General features: G+C 39.4%; 1 long non-coding RNA gene across 1 annotated transcript; it reads left to right on the top strand.

The window, feature by feature from the left end:
- The first annotated feature begins 1,187 nt into the window (after positions 1–1,187).
- Positions 1,188–2,500, top strand: LOC127534873 (uncharacterized). Its single transcript, XR_007943424.1, has 2 exons — positions 1,188–1,429; positions 2,324–2,500. It is a non-coding gene; the product is annotated as an uncharacterized LOC127534873 (long non-coding RNA).
- The last annotated feature ends 2,398 nt before the right edge of the window (positions 2,501–4,898 follow it).

Genomic DNA, 4,898 nt, shown 5'->3' with positions numbered 1-4,898 from the left:
AACACTAAAATGCACCATCTCTGAGTCCGTTGGTGCAGTTAACCTTTGTAATGTCTCTAAGTTCTGTTAGTTGTTCATCTCCCACCTGCCTCTCCCTCAGAGTTTCTATCTGAATTTTCAGAGTTCTTCACTGATTTTATCTCAGTACAGACAGAGTCATGATAACAGGTGACTTAAATATCCATGCAGACGCTGTGAATGACAGCTTCAACTGCAGTTAGCTCATTGTTAGACTCAGTTTTTCTCAAAATGTTCATTTTCCAGCCCAGGCTGCTGGAGGATTTCCTTCTCTCCTCTCCTCTTTGTCTTCATACAGTTAGATGTATGTCACTGACTTTGTGTTTTGTCCTCTGCAGGTTTCTCTGGATCTGGAGCTGCATGTTTCTGATCTGCTGTTATCGGCCTCAGTGACCTCCAAAGTCTTCATGTTCTCTCCTTCCTCTCTACCCTCAACCCAGCCAGAAGTTTTTTTTTAAATTTCCCAACAACTTTTTTTCCTCCACACGGGCACCGCATGCTTGATCTGATCATACAGCAAAAAGAGAGATCCTCAAATAAAAAACAAAAGAACACAATAGAACTGTATCTGTTTGTTTAAAAGTGTAACATAATGCACCCTTCCTTTTATATTTATTTTTGGAGAGCATGTGTTATGGTTCTCAAACTAAATCAGTTTTAAAAATGTGCTTTCAAAACACTGGTTTCTCACAAACACCTGGACTCCATCTTAAAGCTGCACAGCATTTGAACATACTGCTGGTTGTGAGTTTACTTGGAGTAAATACACTAAAGTTAACCGTTTGTATCTGAAGTTCAGTCATAATGTGCACCAACTAGTGTCTGTTGTGGTTGACAATAAAGTGGCTATTCTGTTCTATTCTGATTGATCCCTGCTCATGCTGCATCCTTGTCCTAGATGACAGGACGCATTCAGTCCCTGGATGTGTTCCAGGCAGAAAAGTGAGTTTTTGTTACAATAGGAGGAGCAGTTTAAGTGCTTCGGTCCTGTAGATTGTTTCAGAATGAAAACTGCAGATTTGAAATCCTCAGCGTGTGTGTGGTCAGTCTTTAGAGATGCTCCCATCCTGAGCTGTGCAACATAACCAACTGTTATGCATTGTTGCCTGTTTTGGTTCTCCCTTGTGTCGTATGCTGTTCACGACAGTTCAACACTTTCATTTAGCAGACGCTTTTATCCAAAGCGGCGCATCTGAAGTAGATACAGCACACAGTTGATGCCCCTGAACACATCATCAGTGATGCTTCCTGGACTGTTTCGGCACTGTTTCAACATCACACTCCGTCACCCAGGACCATAGATATACATAGAAAGGCTAGATGGCTGATGGGATTTTCGCCGGCGTCGTCACCGGTCGGCCATCTTACCTCGGGGGACTTTTCCGGAGCGCTCTGTCGTAGTGGATGGAAGGTGAGCGACCTACACAAACAAAAATACACTTAATTTGCTGAATTCTTGACGGATTTACAAATGGTTTGGTTTATTAAAAACCTCATTAACGTGGCTATGATTGCGCAGACCTGTTGAAATTGCAGTTTTTCTTTTCGAAAATCGCTGCATAGTTGTGTGTTTGTTACAGCCATTTGCAAGGCTGCAATCTGGGAGTTTCAATTATGTCATTTATGTCTAAATGACAATTTGTGTGGATGCAGTTGGATATTAGCTAGCAAAGAAACAAGAGGTTGTGAATGAGACATGTGAGCCACTTGGACTATTACAAAGTAACCTGGACTTAGTTCTATACAGGTGGGAAAGGCATAATTACTCATTCGTTTTAACATGATTTCCAAGCTGTTTCATTAGTGAAATATATCCTAGATTTAGATTCATTGTGATACAGTAAGGCTGGCTTTGTGTTTGCAAAAATACCCCCCTACAGTGCAAGATGCCACACTTTTGTGCAGCATATGGATGCTCAAATGAACGTTCCTTCAAAACAAGAGCCTGTGGAATCACCTTTTACTCGTAAGAAATGACTTGAGGGACATATTTAGGATAATTGTTACTAACTTAGTGGATTTGTACTTATATAATACAAGTTATTTTGACCCTGACGTTTTAGAAATGTTTCTACCATTTGTTTACATAATAATAATCACTGAATATTTCTTTTTCACATTTCTTTTAACATGTTACTGTTATTTAGGTTTTCATAATGGCATTCAAGCATAGGCTACATGAATTACCCCAACAATATCAGAATTTAGCTCAGTATGTTTGTCCTTACCATTAATGTTAAAGGTAAGAAGGGCGTAAAATGTTGTCAATAATTCATATATCTTGGTATCTTCTCATGTTTTTAAGGTTTCCCCAAAACACAGAGAAGAGGAGGCAATGCGAACTCGCTCTAAGAAGGGACGGTTTTGCTGCATCAAAAAACTGCAAACTGTGCAGCGAACATTTCAGGAGTGAGGATTTTGACAGGACAGGGCAGACTGTCCGGCTTAAGCGCACCTGTTAATAAAAGAAACCTTGATGTCATGTTACTGAATGTGTTTATTTAAAAATGTATAATAAAATATATGTAGGGGAGAACAGGTAAGATGAAGGAACCATCCCTTTGATCTTTAAAACTATACACATGAGTTGTCACGAGACCCTAAAATGAGAACGCAAACATCATTTCCAACTGGCTGTGGAATTCTTTGACTTTTGTGGTAGAATTATTTTTACGCTAAAGCAAATGGACCCAGGTCTAAACTTATACATTATGCATGTCAGTGATATTCAATGTATAGAACTATGTGAATCATTAGGAAAAGCTCATTCTGAATCATTAAATTAATTAGGTTTTATCAAAACGATGGCCATGGGGCAAGATGAACCAAAAGCCTTGGGGTAAATTGAACCAATATGAATCACAATTCATGTAATGTACATACACTATTTGTTCAGTTTAAGTTTAAAATATCATGTGGGTCAACTTACCCCTTTATATTTAATATATGTATTAATTAGAAATATATAATATCAAACTATTAAATGTTTAACATAAACACTGACGATTTAATTTCACTGTGTGTATGTGTGCAGCTATGGCAGGTAATGCTCTATCTACTTTTTTAATTTGATATGAAAGTCCATGGTTATAATTATCCGTAAATATGCAATGACATAACTACATCTCTGGCGTTTATAACAAATCAAACCGTTTAAAAATCGGTTGAAAATTCAGCAAGCTATGGTTAATTAAATAGTACATGCTCCATAGGCATTAATGTTATCAGCGAGCCAGCAGCCCCTTGGTAAGATGGCCGCCGCGTAGCGACGTCAGCCCTCATTGGCTCACAGCATCTGTAATCTATCTAGCCTTTCTATGTATATCTATGCCAGGCGTAAACTAACCGTGACGTCACCCGTTGGTTTCAACGCCGAGAAAATGAAGCCTGGATTTTGCTACTTCCTGGTCGCCGTTTTGGATTTTTTTGGAGCCAGTGACGTAAAAAGCGTCATCAAACAGGCTGGACCGGAGAGCTAAGGAGCTGGGCCTCTCTATCTTTAGTTCAGTGCAGTCTAAGATAGCAAATGCAGTTGGGAAGTCCTGTTTAACCCTTTACGCTTCAGTGTGTAGTAGGTATACCGCCGGCGGTACACCTACTAATTTGCATAGGAATTTCAAGAATGTCCGACGGCTGCAAACACGATTATACAAACACTATACGCCGATGGAAAGCTTAGATTCTCATGAATCCGCCGGTATAAACCACTTTCAGATGTGATTACCACAGCGGGTGAGAAAAACACATTGGTCCGACAAAAACGAATATTCATCCATCCGTTCTCTATACACGGCTTCAACGCACACAGCGCGACTCACATTTCCGGGTTCATTATTACACACAGAAAGAAAGATTCCACAAAAAACGGCCATAATCCAACCTTTTACATCCAGACAACACAAGCCAGTAAACTATTTTGTCCAAAACATGTCTTGAAGTCGGTATAAAATCCACAAATCGGTCGTTTTCAAGGAAATGCACCTCGCGATGTGCGTCCAATATTCCCTGTATTTTTCGTCATTTTTTTTATTTAAAAATAGAATATTAGCGATTTTTTTGTACTGAAAACGGCTGGAATTGACTGAAGCTTAAAGGGTTAAAGTTGTCAGGCATGTTCTGTGAAATTATATCTCTGTGTGGCCAAATGGGCAGGTGGCCAAGTCGGTCATACATGCAGTCTACCCAGGAGTGTATTACAGTGCTGACACTCTGTAGTCGAATTTGAAACCTATATGCTAAGTCCTTGTGGTCAAAATTTTGTCTCAACTTCATCAGTGTGAGTAAAAACTGGGTGCTTAAGGGCATGTTTTGGGCCTCGATGTCTACCACTTTATATGTCAGGGGAATCTGTGTTTGTGGTGCAGTGGGGTCATTTGGCACTTTAAAAAAGTCACACAAGCTGTTAAACTGTTCATATGTGAATCCAGTGCAGTACTGGAAATAACCAGGCACATGACTTTGGTTCAAAGACTCTGGAGTTAATATCAGTGCATTTTTAAATTTCCCTTCAAGTAACTTGAGCTGGCGGTTTTTTTCTTCAAGTTCCGTCTTCAAATTTATCATTTCCTTCTTTTGTTGTTCGAGTCTCTCCTTTAGAGTTTTCAGCTCCTCTTCTTGGTGGCCTGTATTGTTGTGTGCCTCTGTAAATGCAAATATGAAAGAAAAAAACATTCAGTTAATGACATAATTTTCTCTTTCACAGCTCCCTCTAGTTGAAAAAGCTTCAGAGTCACCACCAGCAAAACAAGCTTGTGAATTTCCAGATTTTCCCTTACCCCCTCATCCGTCAAATTTCACTACAGTGATGAATAAATATGAAACAAAGATGTACAGTAAAATCTCCATCACTTTGCCACAATCCATTGCCCTGGAGCATGACA

This window comes from Acanthochromis polyacanthus, chromosome 7, assembly GCF_021347895.1.
Source record: "Acanthochromis polyacanthus isolate Apoly-LR-REF ecotype Palm Island chromosome 7, KAUST_Apoly_ChrSc, whole genome shotgun sequence".
Taxonomy (NCBI): Eukaryota; Metazoa; Chordata; class Actinopteri; family Pomacentridae; genus Acanthochromis; species Acanthochromis polyacanthus.
The sequence above is the reverse complement of the archived record's forward strand: the minus strand, read 5'-3'. Positions and strand labels throughout refer to the sequence as shown.